The 24,121-nt window shown below is 44.4% G+C and overlaps 1 protein-coding gene and 1 pseudogene across 6 annotated transcripts in view; both read right to left on the reverse strand.

Moving 5' to 3' along the window:
• NRXN3 (neurexin 3) overlaps positions 1-24,121 on the reverse strand; it is a 1,780,548-nt gene that overhangs the window by 827,867 nt on the left and 928,560 nt on the right. The gene's annotated exons all lie outside the window — the stretch shown is intronic.
• LOC142426373 (DNA polymerase epsilon subunit 3 pseudogene) lies at positions 17,138-17,590 on the reverse strand (annotated as a pseudogene).

Here is a 24,121-nt window from a genome sequence, read left to right on the forward strand (position 1 = left end):
AGTCTAGAAACTCTGAAGCCTTTGAAGAGCTAAGGAGTGGTTGATGGACTCAGCATTGACTTGATGGCAGTGAGTGAAGGTAAGGTATGCTAACTCACTGCCATGGAGTTGATGACGACTCATAGGACAGGGTAGAACTGCTCCGGGGCATTTCCGAGACTTACTGTTAGCAGGAGTACAAAGTCCCATCTTCCTGCTGACCTTGTGGTTCGTAAACCAATGAGTAACCACGACGTCACCAGGGCTCCTTCAGATTAGGATGCCGAACTTGAACTCACCGCCATTGAGTCAGTGCTGACTCACAGGGACTCCCCTACCTCCACCCCCTCCACCCACCATCCTGGTGGGTTTCTGAGACTGTTAACTGTTTATGGTAATAGAAAGTCTAGTCTTTCTCCTGCTGAGAAGATGATGGTTCCAAACTGCCGGTCAGGTGAACAACAGCTCAATTTGTGAACACTACGCCACCAGGGCTCCTGTTCAGGTTATTAGCAGAAAGAGACAGGTTACTGTGGCCACGGAAATACTTTGCTGTGAACACTTCCATAAGACTGGGATTCTCATCACCATGTATCTTTCTAAAAGACAAGTTCTTGAAATGCAGAAGGCTGAATATATATATATATATATACATTTTCTTAAAGCATACATCAAATTAAACTTTGTAAGGAATCTCATAGACTCATGTAGACAATAGGGAAGAAACTGGGAGGAGGGTTTTTCTGGTTTCTTTTCTTTTCAACACATTGACTCCCTGTCAGAAGTGGGTCAGCATGAGCGACTGGAGAATGACCTAGAAAGATGCGTAGCTACCAGGGAACAAATCTAGTTGCAGATGATCAGTAGGCAACGGGGTAGAGGTAGTCTTTCCTCGAGTCTAAAATTATTTACTACATGTTTTAGATTAAATATCTCCACCCAGTAGCATAGTGTTAACTATATTATCTCTAATAGCTCCAACATTGTCATTTATCAAGTGCTCAGTAAATACATGTTAAATGCCCTAATGAATGAATGAGTGAATCTCAATAATTTACCAGTCTGATTTTCAGGAGTTACAAATGCTTAGCATCCAAAAAAGGTTAGCTGACTGTGGATGACAGACTTGCATTCACAGAAAATGGATAGCACCGCTGAAGTAGACCTGACGCTATAACTGAATATGAAAAAAAAACTAAAGATTTGAGTGCTAAGTAAGAATAATAATTTATAATGGCTTGTGGTGGCAGTTGGTTAAGCTGGTAAAAGCTGACCATAGATACCCAGGCCCCAACCATTGTCATTAGGGGGAAAATTAAGCAGGAGCCAAAGGGCTGTCTCAGCAGAAATATGCAATGGAGGACTGTCACATTAGCATAAACACGAGGCAGCCAGAAATTATGACTGCCTCTAATCTTCAAATACCCAGGAGTTCAGTTACATTCCACAAAATGACCTGTCTGCTTTGATGCACTGCTGTTTTTTTCCCAATTTCATATTCACACACACACAGGCAAGCACATATGAACACACACATCCCACCAACACCACCATCTTTGTACAGGCATAAGGTATCCGCCAAGAAATTTAAAAGTCTCATTTTCAACCATCTCTATGTCTACAACCTTCTCTATGGCTTTTAATTCCAGCCCAATACTTTTTCTCCTTCTTATGTGATTTCCAAAAGGCTCTCAGTGAGGTTTGCTGTCGTCTGAGACTGCGCTCATCATGGGCATGCACGGCTATGGCTACAGCTTCGGAACAGCCACTAGCTGGCATCAAAAAGTAAATAAAATAAAAATACAATTCTCTGGAAGCACTAACCGGCGTGTGCTCATTCAAAGGTTAAGAATACCCATCAATGGGCGAAATTCTTTTCTCAAACAATCATAATCCCTGGGAACACGGAATTGGGTGAAATAGAAGCTGCATAAAGTTTGCAAAGAGAAAAAAATTATTGCAGAGCTGTGAGACTGTAGGCTGAATAAATCGGACGTATTCCATTGTTGAATAGAATGGAATCAACACTTCAAAATATACACACATACTTAATTTCTGGGTTTTTTTCTGCTTTTGTTTGTTTTTAAATGGTGCTTATGTTTTGGAATCTGTACACCTGTGCGTTTGGAGTGAGTGCCAGGCAGCAGAGAGGAAGCTAAATCAGAACACAAAGGTAAAAGGCAAGCCGAGAAAGACATCAGAGGCACAAAGCTTGGTGGACAAATAGGGGTTCAGTGGTCCCCTCAAGGCGCTGGTTGATCATTTTCTATCTCTAGCATGTCTGCTATTGTCCACTCCTCCCTGCATAAGGCTGGGTCATTCTAAGTCAGCTTTCATATCTATTTTCTCTGTCTCCTACCCGGTAGCTGACCTCACACAACCTCCATTTCTCTAGCTCAGCTCTGAGGAGACCACACAGAGCTAGCTACAGAAAGCCCCGGAGAATTGCATCCTTGGGTTAAGTTGCCATATTCTTGTCTCATAGCGATCTCTATTTCACCCTGTCCCACCGTTATTTGAGAAGGGGGAGGGGTAAGAAAAAATTCAATCAGAATGATATATGGCTCTTCAGTTCTGAAGTAAAGCCCAGCCATGTAGAAAATAGAGGCGGCTCCGTACTCTGAGTCCGACAGAGAGGGTGAGCAAGCTCCAGCACGGGGTGCAATTATCTTTTGAAAACAAAAGAAAATAAAAAAATGCACACGTGTCTCTTCCAGAGACAGAGATTTATCTCACCTCTGCACCGCACATCCTCAGCTCAGCAAGCAAAGTCAGAGGTACTGGCTGTGCCCACGGTGTGTATACTTTCTATGGCTTGCCAAACACAACGGGAGTGTAAGCAATTGTGCACATGTGTTCACAGGAGGCAAGCGATGCCTCTGGACACCTGGCAGAACTCCCTGGTCCCATAGCCCCTCCCTGGCAACAAGCCACCAGCAACTGCTACCCCCATGCCCACAGCTGCATTCTAACAGAGTCCCTGCCCACTTCCATCCTCGATACTTGAGCAAATGTCCTCCCCCTCGCAAGCCCAAAAGAACACTGTCCCCCTTCTAATTTCCCATCTGCTGAACTCTCTAGTTTACAAAATTCATATTTTATATGATTTTAGAAACTATTTTCTTTAGAACACCCAAGTCAAACCAAAAAATAAAACCCACCAAGTCAATTGCTATCCAGGTGTTTTCAACCCAGAGCGGTAGTGCTCTGTGTTCCAGAGGAGGCGTGTGTTACCACAGCCCTCCCGAGCGAGCGTCTTACTGTGTCTGTTTCAACTGCGAAGACCGAGGCCCCCACGTTCTGCCAGAAAGCAAGCGCTCAAGCCAATGGCGCATGGTGAAATTCCCAGCGTTATGTTTAGTATAAGCTTCTACTTGCGTGTACTAAACATCTGTATGTAGATAGATGTGGGGGGGGGCAGGTGTCTGCACGTGTGCCTGTGTGCTCACACACATGTTCCCATTTGTAAACGCAAGAGCAAAGGCCTGGGAATCCTCTCTTGCAGTTGTCAAAGCTTGTTCCAGCACAGAGGAAAGGGGCTTGGCAAACGCCAGAGGAGACTTTGGGTTTGGACTGACAGCCTTCAACATACCGTATATACTCGGGTATAAGCTGAGTTTCTCAGCATATTTTTTATGCAGTTTTTGTGTGGTCACCTGAGGTGCCTTGGTTGATTGCGTCGGCTTGTACTCGAGTATATACAGTAATTTGAAATAATTTTCAATTGCCTGCCTTCATCTTGTCATGAAAACCACATAAAGGGTGAGAAGATAAATGAGGGTCACTGGTCTTCTTGGCAGGTGCAGTCTTGTGTCCTAGATTCAACTGAGATTCAGTGTCCAGTGAATTCCCCCAGATGCCAGACCGGTGACCCCAATCCGGACATAAACTATCAATCCCTCACAACTTAATAGCATGTCCAGTTTGATGCAAAGTAACCCCGTTTTATGTGATGGTTAAGATAAAGGAAATATCTCGTAAACATGAAAAACTGAGAGAAATACAACCACTTCATTGTCCTTTCCAAGGCCTTCTTTAGATCAATTAGCTTTATATTTGGCTTCTGTGTTTCCTTTACTTTTATTTTATTTTTTCCCGAAAGATCATTAAATTGGGGGGCACCCTCAGCTCCCACAACAATCCATACATCAGCTGCATCAAGCATACCCGCCCACATGTTGCCATCATCATTCTCCAAACATTCATCGACCACTTGAGCCCCTGGCATCGGTTCCTCCTCTGCCCCCGCAACCTGCTCCCCCAACAAACCACAAATGATCACTATTGTCACATCTCACACCACTGCTGTCCCCACACCGACCCCCACCCCCATCAGAGAAAACCAGTTGATTTCTCCTCCTTTGGGTTGAAGTTATTTCGCGTGGAACAAAGAGCCCCAACAGCAATGGAAACACAACCAAGGAAATGCATTGGGAAAGATTCACTTGCAGTGCTTTCCCCACTCCGTCCTCCCAAAGCACCAGAACATACTGTCCCCTTAATCACTCACTTTTGTTCCTGCTCTTGAAGTAGCATCACCTCCTCTCAGCACGTGCAATTGCAAAGGTATGGGAAGAAGCCCTGTCTGTGGGTCTCCCGGGGCACTAACTAGGTTTTAAGATCACACATCACCTGGCTGTAATTACCCTGATACCATCACCCACTGACTCAAACAATCACCGCTATAGTCATACCCAAGGCACTCAAAACGGCGCCTGATTATAGAAGCTACAAGCAGGAACACCTGGGACAAAGTGCCCCATGGGGAACCTCTCAAATAAGCTACTTGATTTCTTAATCCTTCTGTCAAATCAGCTGGAAAGCAGGAATAGGAGGGGGGGCGTGAAAACCCCCCAGCAGAATCAGGTGGCTGAACCTGAGCAAGCTCCCACTTACAGTTCCCTTAGAAAACACTGCTTTTGTGAATCTTTCTTGTGTTTCATATATGCGAAAGGGGTCATGACCCCCGGGTTGAGAACCGCTGGCTCGGGTAATATGGTCAGATTTTTTAGCTGTCCTCATGGCCAGTTGTGCAAATCACACCTCTGCGTCTATGAACCAAGAGCTTTGGGACTTAGAGCACACTCAGACACCGACAGGACATCAATCAATCCAGAATCCTGTTAGAGGAAAGAGGAAGCTATTCCATCCTGCCTGCTTGGGACCACTGTGTAGCGTGAGAGGGGAGGTTGAGATGGTGTTGTCAACTCACTGAATCTGGGAGAAAGCTCAGCAAGGCAAGCCCTCTTAGTGTGGCCCATGTTGTTCTTGGTCACGTGGGTATGTGCACTGGGTTTTCCGTTTCAGTACTCAGGCCCTTTATTATTATGTCCCTGTCAAAACCGCAGCCTTGAAGCACTAAGAGCGTTTTCAATCAAATCCTACGTAAGATTGTGCCACCTGAACCTGCGGCGGTGTCTCGACAGTGCTCATGTCTGGCCCCGGCACCTGTGTCAATGTGCGATGCTGTGTGATGGAGAGCCAGAACATTTGGACTCCCCTCTGGAGGCAACTGGTGATGTGAATGAAGGATCTTGGGATACAAATGGAATGAGAAGAAGAGGCCAGGGCGGAAAGGGTCACTGGGGGGACAGACAGGAAACGCTGGTGCTATCAGTAGCTGGTAGTGAAATGGAGCAGTTCCTTAATGCCTTTGGGACTGGGTACAAAAATGATGTGCCCGGTCTGAGTACAGCAAGGGGGTGAGAAGCAAAGGGACAGGAGAAGATAAAGTAAAACCCAGAATTTGGATGCAATTATGTAACTATGACTCCATTGGCGAAGGAGAGCATATTCGACCCAGTAGTTAATCTTCTCCCCCTTTGAACAGGGCACACAAACATTTCCAGATGCCAGACCTCGTCCTTTCACACTGCACCGTACAGAGATACTTACTCCAACATTGTGATAGTCACCGTATTCCATGAGCTAGGCATTCGCGCCTGTGAAATGAAGTCCAAAGACAACTTTCCTATGAGTTGTTGTCCTCAGGGGCCCTGGAGTTGGATCCGACTCTTGGGGACTCCAAGGAGCACAGAAAGAAACACTGCTCAGACCACTGTGGCCTTCACAAGGGTCATGTGCGAGCCCATTGTTGAAGCCCCTGTGTCCATCCGTTGGAATACTACTCTGTGAAATACGGTAAAGACGTAAGCCTGCCGCCCAAATGCCTTATGATTGAAAATAGAAAGAACGCCTGCGGTTTTCATAAAGCCAGTCCTCCACAAATTTGCCATTTGGCTAGTTTCTCCAACACCTCAAAGACATGGTAATCAAAAACGGGTTCGTTCCAAAGTTTGGCTCAAGGAAGGAGTCAGATATAATGTTTCCATGATAACTTCAAAAACACAAAGATAACACCAGTCCCCCACCTGATGTATGCCCTCATATCAAGAAACGTTTCTAAAAGAACTTTAATTTATATCAAATATATGTTCTTGAAATAATCCAGGAAAGGGTGATGAGGGTGAGAGACCCCTCCAGGGAGTGTGCGGTGTCCTTCCAAGTACCCTGCATGGTGATGAGATGTGCAGTAGGACAGACCTGGCTGCTCTCCGCAGGAGTTTGAGGGTATGAATGAAAAGTTCTGCAATTGTGTTTCTTGAGTCTGAAGAGACTTTATAGATTGGTATCAGACATATGGGCAAATATCAGACTTATGGACTTGATCTGGTGTGGGCTGGGATGTTTTCTCAATTTACAATTACTCTTTTATTATAACGTGATTGTTCATACACATACACGCATGCACATGCATACACACACACACACAGTTCTGTAGTCCTCATCTCCATGGAGGAGGGGAACAAATTCTGATTTTAGCAACATCTTGCCATGTATCAGAGTTATTTTTGAGGTTTCCTAAGCTTGTCAAAATATTTCTAGGTGTTAGTTTTGTGTTCCTTGAAAAACTGGGAAGCAACAATCACAAAGCAAGCCCTCATGACTTCGTGTCCTGTTCTTTATTCACGTCTGAAATGACTGTTGATCAAATTTACTGGTAGGGATCGAGCTTGTGTTCACGATGGGACCATCTACAGGACATGTATTCCTTCTCTCTGTTCTTAGCCTTCGAAGCACAAAGCAAATAGCCTTCTTCCCAAGTCACCCTCCTCATTTGCTGTCAATTTTCTTCAGCTCTCCAAATTTTAATTGCTGTGTAACTCACTTGGTATTGAAATTACCAACCTATTACTGAGCACAGATACCCTGGCCTGTCATTCCTCTACATTTATTAGTACCCGGAGGTCATGGCACCTACCTCTGTGTGACCTCCACATTGGTTTCAAGGGGTTGCTGCTAAGTGGGCTTCCATTGACTAAATCCTCTGAGACAGATCGGGTAAAAGTTAAGAAGCATTACCAACCAACAACCAAACTCACTGCCACCGGGTCGATTCCAATTTATAGCAGCCCTACAGGACAAGGTAGATTTGTGAGTTTCCAAGACTGTAACTCTTTATGGGAGTAGAAAGCCCCATCTTTCTCACTTGGAGTAGCTGGTGGTTTTGAACAGTTGACCTTTCAGTTAGCAGCTGTGGGCCATAAACATTTTACACTTTTAGGAAGCAATACCAAGGGAAAGATGGGGACCCGAATGAAAAGGGCTCAGGTGACGCCCTTGGTAAGTATAAGCAGAGTGTTTCAAGGTTAAAGAGGCTTCTCTGAAATATTGCAATAGACCTTGGCAGAGGTGTGCACAAGATCTCCTCCCTGACTTGTCAGATGTCATGTCCCTCCACACAACAAAGCAATCATTTGCATTGCTCCTAGGGGAATTCGCTGTCTTATTCAAGTGCAGTTAGCCTGTGGTGGTTTCCAATTATTCTGAGATTGTTCCAACTTGCCTGAATACTGGTAATGCTTCAACCAGAGACTGGTTAGCTGTTAATTCTCAAACACACAGGCAACCCCGCACCTCACCTTCTTCCAAGTTCAGCTGAAAGCCTCTCTTCTTATCTTCTCCCTAGAGGACTTTTCCAGAAAAATTCTCAAAAATGAAAGCTTTCCATTATGATGGCGGTGCTTTCCTGGTTTTTCTTATTCAAGAACTTACATACAGGTTCCCAAGAAGAAACAAGTATTGTGTGGTGGTAAAGAATACTGATACGTTCGTTCTCAAAATATATTACAATGTGAATGAATCTGGAGGTAAACTCTGCGTTCAGAGAAGAAATGATTAAAAATCCATTCCGCAGAATGAATTAAGACAATCACAAAAGGGCCAATATGGCATGATCTTACTACTATAGAAATATAAGAGAAAAAACCAGCATCACAGGAGCCAGCAGGAAAGCTCAGGAGGACCAAGCTCTGTGTGGGAAACACTGGTGACTTCTGGTTGTGGGGAATAAAATTTAAAAAACGGGTGCCCAGTTTGATAAAGATAAATCATGTCACCAAAAAATTAGCAAGAAAAAAGGGATATCAACAATCAAGGGACCGGGGGAAGGGGGGAGCAGAGAGGGAGGGGGAGGGGGAAAAAAAGGAAAACCGAGCTGATTCCAGGAACCCAAGTGGAAGGTGAATTATGAGAATGATGAGTGCAACGAGTGTATAAGGGTGCTTTGCTCAATTGATGTATGTACAGATTGTGATAAGAGCTGTATGAGCCCCAATAAAAAGATTTATTAATTAAAAAATAAATAAAAATAGATACCATGTAATTAGTATGCAAGTTAACAGCTCACGCATGTTGTAAATGGAAGTAACATTTGCAAGGTATGATGGCATTGTAGTAATAAATATTTTCAGTGGCACTACAAAAGAAAAAGGGACGTCTTTGGTATATGCCATGTGCAGCAACACATGTATGTATGTATGCCTACAAATATTCAGTGTATATATGTGGGAATGCTTGGCATATACAGATCTATCTATATGCTGGTTAAGAATATTGAAAGAACCATATATACTTGAGCATAAGCCACCCCGAACATCAGCTAAGGCACCTAATTTGACCACAAAAACTGCATTAAAAACTCGGCTTATACACGAGTCTATATGGTACCATATACTGCCACAAGAACAAAGATCTGTTTTGAAAGTACTGCCAGAGCAGTTCCATGAAGCAAGGATGGCAAGGCTTCACCATATATTTCGGACAGGTTATTAGGAAATACAGGACGCTGGAGAAGGCAATCATGCTTGGTAAAGTGGAAGGGCAGAGAAAAGGAGGGGGCCCTCGCTGAGATGGATTGACAAAATAGCTGCAACAATGGACTCAGACATAAGAACAATTGCTGAAGACCAAGTGGGTGCATAAGCAAATGTGGTGAAGAGAGCTGATGATGCTCGGCTATCGAAAGATATAGAATCTGAGGTCCTATAGGCTGGATAAACAAGCAGCCACCTAACTGAGAAATAACAAAGCCACATGGAAGAAGCACACCAGTCTGTGAGATAACGAGGCATCGAAGGAATCAGGTATAAGGCGTCAAAGACCAAAAATATCATAGAATTGCGAATGAGGGGGGTTGTGGAGAGGAGACCCAGGGTCCATCTGTGGGAAATTAGACATCCCCTTACAGAAGGGCTACGGGAGGAGACGAGCCAGTCAGGGTGCAGTGTAGCAATGATGAAACATATAATTTTCCTCTAGTTCTTGAATGCTTCCTCCCCCCACACTAGCATGATCCCAATTCTACCTTACAAATCAGGCTGGACCAGAGGATGTACACTGGTACAGATAGGACTGGAAAAACAGGGAATCCAGGACAGATAAACCCCTCAGGACCAGTGGTGGGAGAGGCAATGCCAGGAGGGTTGAGGGAAGGTGAGGGAGAAAGGGGGAACAGATTACAAGGATCTACATATTACCTCCTCCCTGGGGGATGGACAGCAGAGAAGTGGGAGAAGGGAGACGTTGGACAGTGTAGGATATGACAAAAAATAATAATTTATAAATAATCAAGGGTTCATGGGGAGCGGCAAGTGAAGAACTGGGGGAATGAGGAGCTGACACCAAGGGCTCAAGTGGAAAGCAAATGTTTTGAGAATAAGGAGGGAAACAAATGTACAAAGGTGCTTGACACAATGGATGGATAGATGGATTGTGATAAGAGTTGTATGAGCCCCCAATAAAATGATTTTAAAACAAACAAAAATAAAATAAAAAGCTTATGAATTAAAAGCCTGCTTAGAATAAAACAAAACTGTGAGCATGGCACAGCCTCAGGAGTGTTTCCTTTTGATATGCAGAGGTCGTTATGGGTCAAATCTCGATGGCACCTAAAAATAATGGCATATGGGTGTGTATCTATGAGGGTACATTAAAAATATATTGCTGTTAGGCTTCCAGCTTATCCAGGCATGGGTTTAGTCCATGCCAACATGTTTCAACTTATCTCTGCAATGAGTGGACGTCTACAGATAAGTTATTGACTCCTGGGCATGTGAAAGTTGGACATTGAAGAAGGGCGATCAAAGAAGAATCAATGCATTTGAATTGCAGTACTGAAGAAGACTGCTGAGCGTACTGGAGACTGCTAAATGGACAAGCAAACCTGTCTCGGGAGAAGTATGGCCAGAGCGCTCCTTAGAGGCAAGACTGGCAAGACTTTGTCTTACGTTCTTTGGGCACATTGTCAGGAGAGATCAATCCCTGCAGAAGGACAGATGCTTGGCAAAGCGGAAGGACAGCGAAAAAGAGGATGGGCTTCAAGGAAATGGATTGACACTGTGGCCACAATGATGGACTTCGGCCTCGAAACAATAGCAAGAACGGTGCAGGACTGGACCGTGTCTGCTTCTGTCGTGCTTAGGGGCACTAAGGGCCCAAACAGACTCAGCTGCATCTACCACCAACAGCAGATGAGCGATCTCAGTAATACACTTGCCTTAGTCTCATTACAGGTGTCTGAAAAAATCAAATCCACACAGTGGAGTCCGAGGGGATCTGCTGGGCCAGTTAAATTCGAGCCAGTGAGGTCAGCTCCGAAGGTTATACGGCAACTCTTAGAATAAATGAAGGTGGGGGTGGAGAGCCAGGAATAAATTTTGGAGACATGGTGTCGCTTACTATTGCTCTTTTGCCATCTCTGATCTCCGTGATGCATTCCTCAACCCCCAACTCAGGTGAGAGGTGAGGAGGTGGGACTTTTTTACTGACCTCAAAGGGCAAGCTTGAGAGACAAGATCTTCAGACCCTTTCCGGCTGAGCAGGTCACTTTGTCTGCACAAAGGGAACACACTCAATTGCTAATGATCTTTTTTCAACCCCATCATCACAGACATTTGTTTCTAGAAGAGAAAACTGCAAAAGTCTACTTAAAAGAGCATCTCATTCGTTTATGTAACTATTCTTAGATTCCGATGCCTTTCTTTCACTCCCTCTCCTCTCTCTCCTAGAACCCCCCTGTTCCCACTTTGCTCGCACCGTCTTCCCATTGGGCATGCCTTAGAGCACACAAGGCCCCTTCCACAGCCCACACCATTACATCACAGGCACGGGTCCATACTGGAGAGAAAATGTGTTTGCATCTAATAGTTGACTTTAACATTTCCCTTTTTGAAGAAGACCATTTTGCTGTTAATCATAAGGTTATCAATTACTTGACTTTCTTTTCCAATAATACACTTTAAAAGGTTAAAAAAGGGGGGGTACTTTAAAACTTCCCTATTTTATTTTGAAAATCACTGAACAGTAGTAATATAATTCAAATAGTTTGACCAGTTATTTTAACTCAGGTTCACTATTGACATAATGTACTTTTATCTTGATTGAAAGTTTATCTCACATAACACTATCATAAAGGTTAGCATTTAATTTTCTAACACGAAAAGATATCAAATTTCATCCAAATTCATCATAAATAATTGTAAGAGTAAATCATTATAACAACCCATGCTATCTGTAATTATTAATAAAAAGTCATCATGTGACTGTATTTAATTTGAGCACTTTTTAAATTCACAACAAAAATCAAGCATACTTTTTCCGTTGCTATGGTGTAATCTAATTTCTTCAATGTGTGTAATTAAATAAGTGCTTAGGATCTATCCCCAGAAAAGCATCGCACCAGATAAAAGGCACCAGGCAGACTTCCCGAGTTTAACCAGGGACCCTTGAGTTGAGGAGCCAAGCCTACTCTCACGGGCTCGATGCAGATAAAATGTCTCGTCAGCTCTTAAGCCTTGATGCATTTTACCTTAAACATTTACATTAACAGATGGTCCCCGGCAGTGCTATAAACTCACTTCTGAGTTCATTTCTATGTCACTCTCAACCCCATTTATCACTTTCCATGCAGCAGGAAACGCCACCAGGGATTTACATCAGAGCCGTAAGTAGAAGGGACAAACCTTTGAAGCACTCGGTGTCACCTACAAGCATGTGCTTGACCTTCTTTTTAAAGTAAGGGGAAAAATCAATAGGAGAATTGATGAGAGAAAAAAGAGAGAATCAAGAGCCATCAAAGTCACCACATTTGAATAATCGGAAGACAGGACAGGCAGTGCCTTCCGCTGCCTCTCTGACCCTCAAACAGGGAGTCTCAGGCCAGGAGCACGCAGTGGGTCCCCACAAATGCCAGATAAGAGACTCTCTAAGAAATCCAGGTTCAAGTTCATTTTTCTTGCATAAGGAGTGCTGATATTTCTCTTTGTTGGCATTCGCCAGGCCTTCATAGTGTGCTTAGAGTACTATCCAGCATATCTTTTTGTTAGCCCTCTGCCAGTATTTTATTGAATCATAGTTAACAGCCTCTCATAGGAAGCACGCTCATTCTCTTTTTCAAGTGACAATAGCATGTAAATGGACTTCTTTTCAGAGTGGCTTCATTCCATGGATTCTAACCCCTGTATGGTTGCTATTGTTCGTAGGTGCCTTTGAGTCGATTTCAACACATAGCGACCCTCTCTCTGCACAACAGAATGAAACACGGCCCAAACCGCAGCATCCTCACAATTGTTGAGTTTGAACCCAGTGGTGCAGCCACTGCGTCAGGCTATGTGGCCAAGCGTCTTCCTTCTCTCGCCCTTCTGCTTCACCAGACAAGGTGTCCGGTAGAGGACGTCCACGGGGACAGATTCAAGAAACTGCTGTCACAAGCAAGTTACAGAACATGTCCTTCGTTTCCCCAAACTCCCTCCCTGCAGGGCCAACGGAGTCCTTACACACCATGGAATATAAAAAAAATAGCCCTGAGAGCTATAACGCCCAACATAAATGAGACCTTTTCCAACTTTTATATAAAACTCCCATACGGTTGCAATGAGTTGAAATCAACTCAAGAGCTGTGAGTTGAATTGAGAGATATTTCCAATGTTTCCTACAAATTTTATATTTTGGGTTTTTTTGGGGTTTTTTTGCTTTCAAGATTTAAAACTTTTGCCACTCACAGAATATCTTACTGGGACTTTGAAGACGTCCCCTTTAATCGCTAAGATCACATAGCCCGCCTTTTGCAGAGGAACAAACAAAAACAACAGAAAGTAATCTTTGCCCTGTCCTTGCCTTTCACCTCTTCCGGTGCCTACAACAACAACAAAAACAACAACAACACACACACATCGGTGATGGTGGAAAAAGGAAACTACAATAAGTGGGTTCACTCTTTCAGGGGTGCTGGTAGCTAAACAGAGTGCCTGGAGCATTGCAAGCATCACTACCGATCTCCCTCATTCTTCTGCTTCATTTCTAGGCCTGTGTTCTGCATCCACCACTCTTACATAACCTTTGTTCATGAGGCCGTCCAAAAGCCATTGCTCCTGGCACACGTCTCCGCCTGTCCTGTGGTTCCCATCTGGATGTACCGGTCAGAGGGGCAGACTAATAGCTTAGTGAAATCAAATAAGTCTTCTTCGGTTTGCCAAGAGTCCTGAGACAGTGCCCGGCAGTGGGATAGTTATTTTTATGGGAGTTCCATAATGCTGGAGGAATAAAGCCGCTGTGCTGTAGGAACCCCGAGCTTACATGTGGCCCACACCTTGCACAATGCCACGGATCCAGCACAGACGGGTACTTGTGATCCTTTGTTCAAAGATGCTGCTGAGAAGTATGTCACCAGCCATTTGAAAATGAAGGCAGCACAGATGTTAAATATGCCCCATCAATGCCTTCCTCCCTTCTGACGAGAGGAGGGTTGATGTCAACTGTGCGGCACAAAGACGCTTAATCTCCCAAAAGGAACAGCTCTTATTTAGGATTGGAAATACACAACAGAATCCATGCTAAATGTTTCCGATCTTTATTCGACCCTTCTTGAAATGAGGAAATGATTCCCTTGTACCCATGTTTGAATTCCGGAGTAAATTTTCCTGAAGCGAAACTGAAGTTCCTTTGAATAGTATATGCCCTACATATTCTACTTGCTCACGTTGGACTTCCTGACTACCTGTCCAGGTGACCAGACGCTCAGTCTGTCCGCTTGATTATTCAAGCTTGATGGGGTGAGAAGACCTGTGTGGGAGTCAGCATTTGGAGTTTAGGTCTGATTTGACTTTTCTCTCTTGGTGAAGCCATTTAACTTTCTGTACCTGCCTGGCCCAAATTTAAAATTAGACTAGGACTAAAGATGAGCTGTAATGTCACCATCTAGTCCTAAATTTCAATGATGCCCTTATCGGAACATTAATGATTGCAAAGACAATTGTTTGGTGCCCTGAAACTAAGAATCCTTTCTCACCCCTGCTACGTTCTCATAAAAAATAGTGTGGACACATACACACACACACAGTTTGCAAATGTAAAATCATTTTTAGTATTCCTTCAAATTAAAAGAATACAGTCAGTTCCTTTACCCATCACAGGTCTTATCTGTGATGAAGTCGATACAATAGGTTTTAAAGGGTGCTCTGTTAAGGCAAAAAAAAAAATGCATTGAACATTTAAATTTTAAAGGACCTTAAGAAGCTCATTGAAGTTAGTTTCTTGAAATGTGTTAGGTATATATGTACAGCTATAGATGTTCATATGTCATACATATTTAACCTATATGAATGTGTTAAATGTATGCACACACCAATGTGTATGTATACTTACAAATATGCGTGAGTATAAATACATACTAAAATGGAACACTGTTATGGATTGAACTGCGTCCCTGAACATGTGTGCAAGAAATCCTAACCCTTCTACCCGTGGTCATCATCCTTTTGGAGATTGGCTTCTTTGTTATGCTAGCCAGGCAGTATTAGTAGAGAGTGTTTTTTAAATCAATGTATTTTGAGATCTAAAGTGAGAAAACTGAGCTGGCTGTAAGCAAACAAAAGGAGCTCTGATGACTCTGCGGAGTACACATTAGGCTGCTAACTGAAAGGTCAGTGGCTCAAACCCACCATTGGGTCCATAGTAGAAAAATGAGGTTGTCAGCTCTTGCTGTAGAGGCTTAGAAACCCAAGGAAGAGTTCCTTTCCTATAGGGTCCTTATGAACTGAAATTGATGCCCGTGAACTTGACTTGGGTTTTAAGTAAGGAAGGATGGGAGAAGATGCGTGTAGCGCTGCATGAGATTTCAAGAAGCAAGAAAGCAAAGCTGGAAAGACATGAAGGACCCTCCTCTGGAACCAACAGAAGACGTCTTCCCCTTCAGACAGCGCCCTGAGTCCAAACCGGGAGCCTCCTCAAAGGAGAGAAAATAATTTTATACATTTTAAAGCCACCCAGGCTGAGTGTTTATCTTATAGCAACACGAGATAAGTAAGAAGCAAACAATTAGATCCCAACTCCCTTCTATGCAGTCCATTCCAGCCCATCGTGACCCTAGAGGGCAGAGTAGAACTGCCCTAGGGTTTCCTGGGCTACAACCCTTTAGAGTACTGCCTACCCTCCTCCTGCATGTGCACTGGCTTTTGAATTGATCTGCAGTCCTGAGCGTGAGCAGCCAATCCCTTTAACCAGTGCTTCACCGATCTAGAGAATCTTTGAATCTATTAGCAGAAATGGAAGAGTGCATTGTTTTCTCTTTTTTTCATCTTAAACAAGAATGTTCTTCATTTATAAAACACATTATAGCGTTCTCAAGATTCTTGATTCACTTATCAAGCTTTTTACTGTTACTCATTTGACAAGTGTCCAACTCCAAACATTCAACAGGGAGGCAAAACATGCTTAGAGCACTGAAGTGGGGAAAAGGCCAAGGGAGACCCTTTGGAAGAACTTAAAGGGGATGCTGGTATGGGGGAATTAGATTCCTGAGCACCATCCTTAAGGTTTAGAGAAGGGTGAGAATCATTTTTAAAAAGGTGTTAGATTGTAACTAAGGAAACTACGCTTTTGTAGCTACTAAGCAGCTTACCAATGTCCCTGGAGTGGCAGAAGTGAGGCAAGGAGGAGGTAGGAATGGGACAGAGGGCAGAGGCAGATGGAAAAAGTGTGCCTTGAGGTTATGAAGTTTGGAAGGGGCCATGAATTCAAGGCTGAGAAGTCGGGAGATGGGATTACAGGACAAAGCCTGGATTATACACCTTCGTGTGTGTGAAGATGAACCCTATAAAGCTGTACAGGGGCAGGCAGGGAGGTTCAGCTAAGACTAAGCCATCTGTTTTGTAAGACGGCGGCATTGGGATTCTCACGTGACTAAATACACACTACAGTACGCAATTACAAGCCTGTCTGCCCAGGGGCAACCACCCAGCAGGCCACATGCTTACTATGCACAATACAGAAGGTTCCAAGTCCAGTCCACCTACCAAGACCCAGCTAACAGCTTTCCGTTTTCTCCAAGGACTTTTTAGTGGTCTCCAAGGGCTACAGCGCTCATCACTCTTTAGTAAGCTAGTACTGCCAAAACTATCCAATCAAACACAGGCTGGCCATGATCAAAGTCCCAATTTTCCCCTGAGCCTCCGCTGTGATCTGGAACACAGCAGGTTGGGTGGAAGTTGTTTTGTGTGTGTGGTGGAGGGGGCGGGTGAGGAAGAAGGGAGTAGGGATCAGAACCAGCCTAACCAATACCTATAATCATAGTACTGCATAAGAGAGGCCCAATTGGCTAATCGAATGAGCGGCTCGGAATCCCGCTGGCCAAAAAGGCATGCCCTCCCGGTGCATTAAAGGAAGCAAGGTGCTGCTCCTCAGGTGCCTACGGTCCTGGAAGCGCTGGCTTTGTGCCACTCTCAGCTCCATCTTCTCAGGTCCGTGCACTGAAGACTGCTCACAGAATTGTGTCCCACCCTTCCAGAGTGGCACCTTCCAAGAGGCCAGTCTTCCCAGCCATTCAACTGTCCACCACCTCCTCCTCCTCCTCCTCCTCGTTCTGTTCCTCTTCTTCTAGCCTTTCCTCCTCCTCCTCGTTGTCCTCACCCCTGCTCTTGTCTTGCTCCTCCGCGTCTGGTTTCAGGTCTTTGTCCTTCTTCTGTTCCGAAGCTTCCTTCCTGACTTTGTGCTCCAGCCTGTATGCTTCCAGGGCCTCCTTCAGGGGCGTAACGAACCGCTGGAACTCCATTTCTTCCATGGCGGAGAGTACATCAGCGGCATTGAGTGTCTTGCGCTTCCCTTTCATCGCGGAGTTGTTGGCACAGAATGTGGCATAGAGCAGGAAGACGCTGGCGGCGCAGGAGATGGCGCTGTGGGCCTCCTTGGAGATATTGACGCCGTCCAGGAGCGCCTCCTTGATGATCCTGGTGATGACGGCGTTGGGCAAGTTGAGGTCCCCCGGCCTCTCTGCCATCGCCACGGCTGCCGCCTCCCGCCACTACCTCGCGCAGCGTCCAGACTTCCCGCGTAGCTGCGGTCTGACCCACCGAGGCCGCAGTTCGGCTGCACACGGGGCACGGCGCGTCCCACACTGCCCTGCACACGATCGTCGCTCAAGTGCATTGTTTTCTTTCCAAATTATTTGCTATAACATATCTGATCTAGACCAATAAACCAGGGGGAATCATGGTGCCTGACCGTGACTGTGACCGTGACCATAACAGCGCTTGCAGTTATGCTCAACTCGGACAACGCTGCGACTTTCTCGGTTTGCACTGTGGACAATCTGTGGGTCCTTTCTGTTTTATTTTTTTCTGCCATAAAATGCTACTCATTCCTTCATAAAAGTACATTTGCACCATAGCGTACTTTATCTTTGCACATTTCTTTCCTTCATTAGGAGGAGAGTTTGGGCAGATCATATCTAACATTCCTCCATTTCTGTTAACTAGCACAGAATCAAGAAATATTCTAGAGAAAGCATTAACCAGTTGACATCTCAAGTCAGCAGGAATAGTTCTGTGTCCATGCTCTTACCCCAACAAACTATAGGACCTCCATGTCCCATGTTTACCAAATATAAATTGGAGATTGTGATAATGGATGTAAACTACTTAGCATAATGCCAGTGTTGATGAAAATTAGATAGATAATAAACAAAGCTGACAACTCTCTTGCTTAGGAGCTATAAAACACCTGGAGAGACTTGAAGAACCGACAATAACCAACTTTAAACAACAAAACAAAATGGTGAGGGAGAGAAAGAAGAAAAAAAGCACCAGGTTGGGAAATTTCCTTTTGGTTAAAAGATAATTGATGAGACCTGTTTGCCAAAAACCTCAGCAGTCACCGTTTTCTCGGTCTCACTCGTGGGGACTCCCTGTGTGTCAGAACAGAACTGTGCTCACAAAGGGTTTTCCAGGATGGGGAACTTTCAAACACAGATAGTGGATCACCAGGCTTCCCCAGTGGGTCCGGGTGGATTCTGCTGGATTGCTAGTCAATTGCTTAACTGTTTGCATGGTCGTAGGCCTCCTTAGACTTGTCAGACAAACTTTACTAATCAGTCTAACCTAACTATGGTTGGAGAGATCACCACAGAGGCAAGAGAAGGACCATGGAAAAGACTTTGAGACCCGAGCCGGACAGATGCCTGGTAGGCCTTTACTTTGGGATTCTGAAGTCAAAAACTGGCCAGGTTCCTAAAGACATCCTAAAGATGGACAAAGGCAACAGCATCTATGTGAAATAGCTGAAGGCAACTGTGTTAGTCCAGGTGGGCTAAAGAAACATATCCAGGAAAACTCATATCCGTGTGAGAGAAAGCTTTATATCAAAGAGCAATTGTCCATTAAGAAAACATCCTGCCTAGTCCAGATCAAGTTCATAAGTCTGACATTAGCCAATTTGTCTGATACCAGTCTATAGATCACAGGCCAGTGGGTAGAAAGTCTTGTGGATCCAGTGATGATGGAAGCATCTAAGCGCTAGTGATGGTCTCCACATGGATCCTCCAGCTCCAGAGCTCTGGCTCTATCAGCATAGCTCCATGTGGTTTGTCAGCAGGAAGACAAAGCAGCAAGTGTCTCTCCTGCCTCCAGGGAGGAATGCAGGCGTTCCCAGAATCCTTAGAAGAAGGCCATGCCCACACAGAGGCCTCATTGGCTATGGCCTGATTGACCGACTAGACTCCACCCCTTCGCAAATTGACAGGGGATTATGTAACCGCCACTGCAACTCTAGCCAGTCCTTTGGGATCCCTACGAGTCAGAACTGACATGGCAGCCATGCGTTTATTATTCTCTTTGGAGTTCCTGGGTGGTACAAATGATTTCCACTCGACGATTAAACAAAAGATTATTTAAACTCTCCCAGTAGCATTAAGATGGCAGGTAAGAAAACAATAGCAATGACCCATGTCACTCGGTCCTACGCTGTAATATATGGGCTGTCGTGAGTCAGCACTGCCTTTACTGACGTGTGTATCGGTGCATATCTACAGAATTGGCTCCACCGCGAAAGAGAGGCCTGGAGATCTACTTCCGGAAAATGAGCCAATGAAATTCCTCGGCAGCACAGGCCTACTCCAACTCCCACTGAGTCGCAATGAACCCATTTCAGTTTGACATAACGGAATTGCTCTTTATTATTATTGTTGTTGGTATGTCTCAGGGAAAAATGTAAGGTGGAGATAGTTGAAACCAACAGCTCTTGTGGGACGTTAAATACACGTATATCTGAGAATTTAAATTATCCACATAAACATTTACCTCATTACCAGATTAAAATCAAGCTTGAAAAACATAGTCTGCCGTCCTGCCTAGAATACTTTACTTCTCTGAAGAAGTTATTAGTTCATTAATTTCCACTTCTTTTCATGTTTCCAGTTGTTAGTTTTCAAGGAAGAAAAGATAGACATCTTACTGTGAAATACATTTCTAATCAGTCTGCAGTGTCACAAATAAATGGATTTTTAATCTTGACACAGCAAAATTGTTATCTTCCTTATGAGTTAGATTTGCATTGGTATCCTTTGCCTGATAACTCAGCTAAGAGCCTGCCTATATAGAAAGGTCTCCTCAACAAGGAGAGGGGATTGAACACAGGTACCTGGAATCAGAAGTCTGCGTCGACAACCATTGCCCTTGATCCTCAGTAGCAGTTTTCTTGATAAGAAGCAAGGGACTACAGGCTTGCTTTTGTCATTAAAAGAAGGAGTGTTGACTCAAGGACAAATACATAATGCCATGAATCATAAAGATTGGTGACTGAAAGTAAGTTAGGTCTTCTCTCTCTTCCATCATCTCCCAGTAGCCCTACACAAGAATCACAGAGTAATAGAATGTTAGGGCTGGAAGGGGCCATGGAGATCAATCAGTAAAAACCCCTACTTTTCTAGGTGCTAGAAGTGAGTTCTAAAGAGAAGTTATTTGCCTAACTTATCAGTGCTGCGAAAACCACTCCAACCCTTTACCTCAAAACAGTCCCAGAAATGGCCATTCATCTCTCAGAAATATTTGTGTGGGTGTAAATAAAATTATATCCAAGGGGGTTTTTAATCTGACAAAACTATACATTATATGGCAGGGCCAAGCATTAACAATCAGAGCCAAGTTATTACGCCATTCAGTGAATCGAATAATACCTTATTTTACCACCCCTTGTTCTCCTACTTGTTTAGAAAGTGTATATATTAAAACAAGCCCTGTCTTATTAATTCTTCTCATGCATCGGTCAGTTAAAATAAGATGCTTTAGGCACCTTTCCCACAGCTTTCTGTAAAGTATAAGAGCATGTTCAGGTGGATTTTTTATAATGTAATATAACGTGGGAGTATTTAGAGTTGAGATGGGTGTCTGCTACCCATTTCCAACAGAACAATGAGACACTGGTGTCCACCCCAAGGACTGGCCATCAAAAGGCTAGCATGGGTTAGCAAACTATAGCTGGCTTCATGCTCCCTGGACGGGACTTGGACCACTAAAGTAACCAAAGTGGTCCTCAGTTTAAGGAAAACACCTTTCTGGCTCGTTGAACTCAAGAACCTCTGCGATTTCATTCCACCCCTGCGAGCTCCAGAATCTAGGGACAGCAGCAGACCTCTGGGGCATCTCTCCAGTGTGCTTCTGTGCCAGATGAGAGTAATCTTTTAGACACACCATCTCACACAGGTCAACCAAGGAAAAAATAGCTTCCTTTCTGAATGCTTTATTGGAAGATGTACAGCAGTCTCAATATATTTCTAAATAGCTTTCTCAAGTTAGTGTTGCTGTCTATAAAATAACTCCAAGTGAAGGAGCAATTCCCTCTCCCAGCCATGGGAAAACCTACCTAACCCAAAACCAAACCCACCACCGTGGAGACCATGCTGACTCTCAGCAACCTGTGTGTTTCAGAGCCAGACGACAGTCCGTAGGGTTTGCAATGGCTGCAGTTGTACAGATGCCGGCCTCCAGCGCTGTTTTCTGTGGTATGGAGGGGAGATTTCACACTGCCAGCCTTTTCGGTGGGGAGACAAGCCCCAACCATTGACACTCCCCAGGGACCTCAAACCCGACTCAGATGCCACTCATCACTACGATTACACTCTCTCTGACAGATGTTTTCACGACCCTACTTGAATATCTGTAAAATGCAGCAAAACCCTATCACACTGCCAAGCATCATGTCACAGATGAGACGGCATAGCGATCTAGGGAGTTTGTATGTAGATTGCATGTTATTGCCCTGTCTAGGCAGCTAGAAAAGAAAGCCTGGTGGAACACTGGGGAAGCTCTTGGCAGCTAACTGAAAAGGGGGATAGTCGGAAGTCATCCGGCACTCCCAGGGAGACCTGCAGTCAGCTTTCTGGACGGTGACAACCTTGGAAATGCTGGGAAGCTGTTCTATTCTGTCCAATAGTGTTGCTGTGAATCAGAATCAACACAAAGACTATGAGGTTTTGCTGATGTGGTAGTTTTTATCTGTTGTTGTTTTTTTTGTTAATGTGGTTATATGGGATTTGTTAGTTAGCAGTCTCACCAAGTATAAGGGGATGATCTATGCTAGCTCTAGAGGGCCTTTCATTTCAGGGGAAGTTTAATTTTCCATTTCATACCAGGGCCATTGTTATGGATTCTTACTCCCCCCCCGCCCTCCATAAAAAGAGCTCATTATTTTCACCCATGTGAAAGTACAAACCTAGTAAATATTTTTGACAATGAGTTTGAGAAGGTTGATAGTTTCTCATCTTCTGTAAGGCAGATTAAGAACTTACCTATAGAAGAATTCAGCAAAAACCATCCATGAGGCTAATTCCCCAGGTCACAGATTATAGTACTGTGTGACCATTTACCCAGGCCTCGAGCCATGTACCCACCATTACACACACTGTGTGTTCGGTCTCCTGCTTATTTACTTCCAGGTGAGAACAGGTTAGCAAAGATAGATCTCTTTAGGACATGAGGGAATTTAGTTCTTATCATCTGCCGTGGAAGATTGGCAACAGCATCCTTGACCTAAAGAAGAAACTTCTAATTACGGTTAAAAAGGTAATTCATGCAAGGTAATTCTAGGCCTGCTTCACTTATTCCTTATTCTTGAGTGCTTCATTTCAGATTTCAATCCATCCCACCGCATGGGCAATAAATGAAGGAGTGAGACATGTGAAGCCAATGGTCCATAAAAAACACCAAACATCATTTCTTTTGGAGCATGGGGGCTCTCATCTTTTAAATAAAATAGATAGAATTCCATAGTCATATAAGTGCTTGCATGCGTTCTATGCACCAGGCATTGTTCTGAGGACGGAGGGTGTGGGAATATACGTACGACACTGCCCTGTGCTGTAGCAGGAATTGTAATAATCCCAAACCAAACTCACTGCCATTGATTCGATTCTGACTCACAGAGACTGTCCACGGGCTTTCCCAGACTGCAAATCTCTACAGGAGCAGACAACCTCACCTTTCTTGATTGCATTAGCTGGTGAGTTTAAAACACTGAGTTTGCTCTTAGAAGCCCAATGCCTAACTCATAGTGCCCCTGGGCCTCCTTAGGGACCACGAGGGCACATCAGCTATGCAATCTCAGTGACCTCTGCAGTCTTATGACCCATTCATACCATGTATACTTGTAGAAGACAGTCTCACAATGACCCTCGATGCACCTTGCCTCCTGCCCCTGTGTTAGCCCTATACCTGAATGTGGGCTGGACTGACACTTCTGGTGGATGAACAGATATAGCAGGAGTTATACACATTACTTTAAGCTTAGTGGCTTCTGTCTTAGGCGTCTTCTTTGAGAAATAACAGGTACTATGTTTATGAGCTCCTAGGGAGAAGTCCACGAGGCAAGAAACCGGTGTCTCTGCCCCAGCAACCCCCAAACCCAATCTGTGGCTGTCTAGTCAATTCCAACTCAGAGGGACCATATAGGATAGAGTAGTACTATCCCCCACAAGCTTTCTAAGAAGGTAGTCTTTACGGAAAAGGACTGCTACCATTGTCTCCAGCAGAGTAGCTGCAGAGTTCCAACCACTGCCGATTCATTCATTTAGCAGATGAGCACCTCACCACCATGCCACGAGGGATCCTGCCCCAGCCAACAGCCAGCCAGAAATCATGTTCTATCCACAGTCATGTGACTGACCCTAGCAGTGGATCTTTCCCACGTTGGGCCTTGAGATGGCAGTGACCTGGACTACCGGTTTGTAAGAGACTCTGAGCTAGCGGTACCGTGAGCAAAGCCTGAATTCCCGACCAGGGAAACTGGAAGGTAGCGTATGCTAGTTATTTACATCGTTAAGGTTTAGAGAAATGCGTTTCACGGCTTAGGTGATTAATAAAACTTCATGTGTTCCTCTTTAGTCTCTCTGATCTAAGAAGCAATTTCAGGAAGGAAAACAAAATAATCCTTAGAAGTTAAGGTCAAGTACAGGGTGAGGCAGCACCATCACTGACTAATCTGAATCTTCCAGAGGCTGTCTTTGTCCCCTTAAGGCAATCCTCAAGGCTCATGCGGTTGA

This window comes from Tenrec ecaudatus, chromosome 14, assembly GCF_050624435.1.
Source record: "Tenrec ecaudatus isolate mTenEca1 chromosome 14, mTenEca1.hap1, whole genome shotgun sequence".
In the NCBI taxonomy this organism is placed as follows: Eukaryota; Metazoa; Chordata; class Mammalia; order Afrosoricida; family Tenrecidae; genus Tenrec; species Tenrec ecaudatus.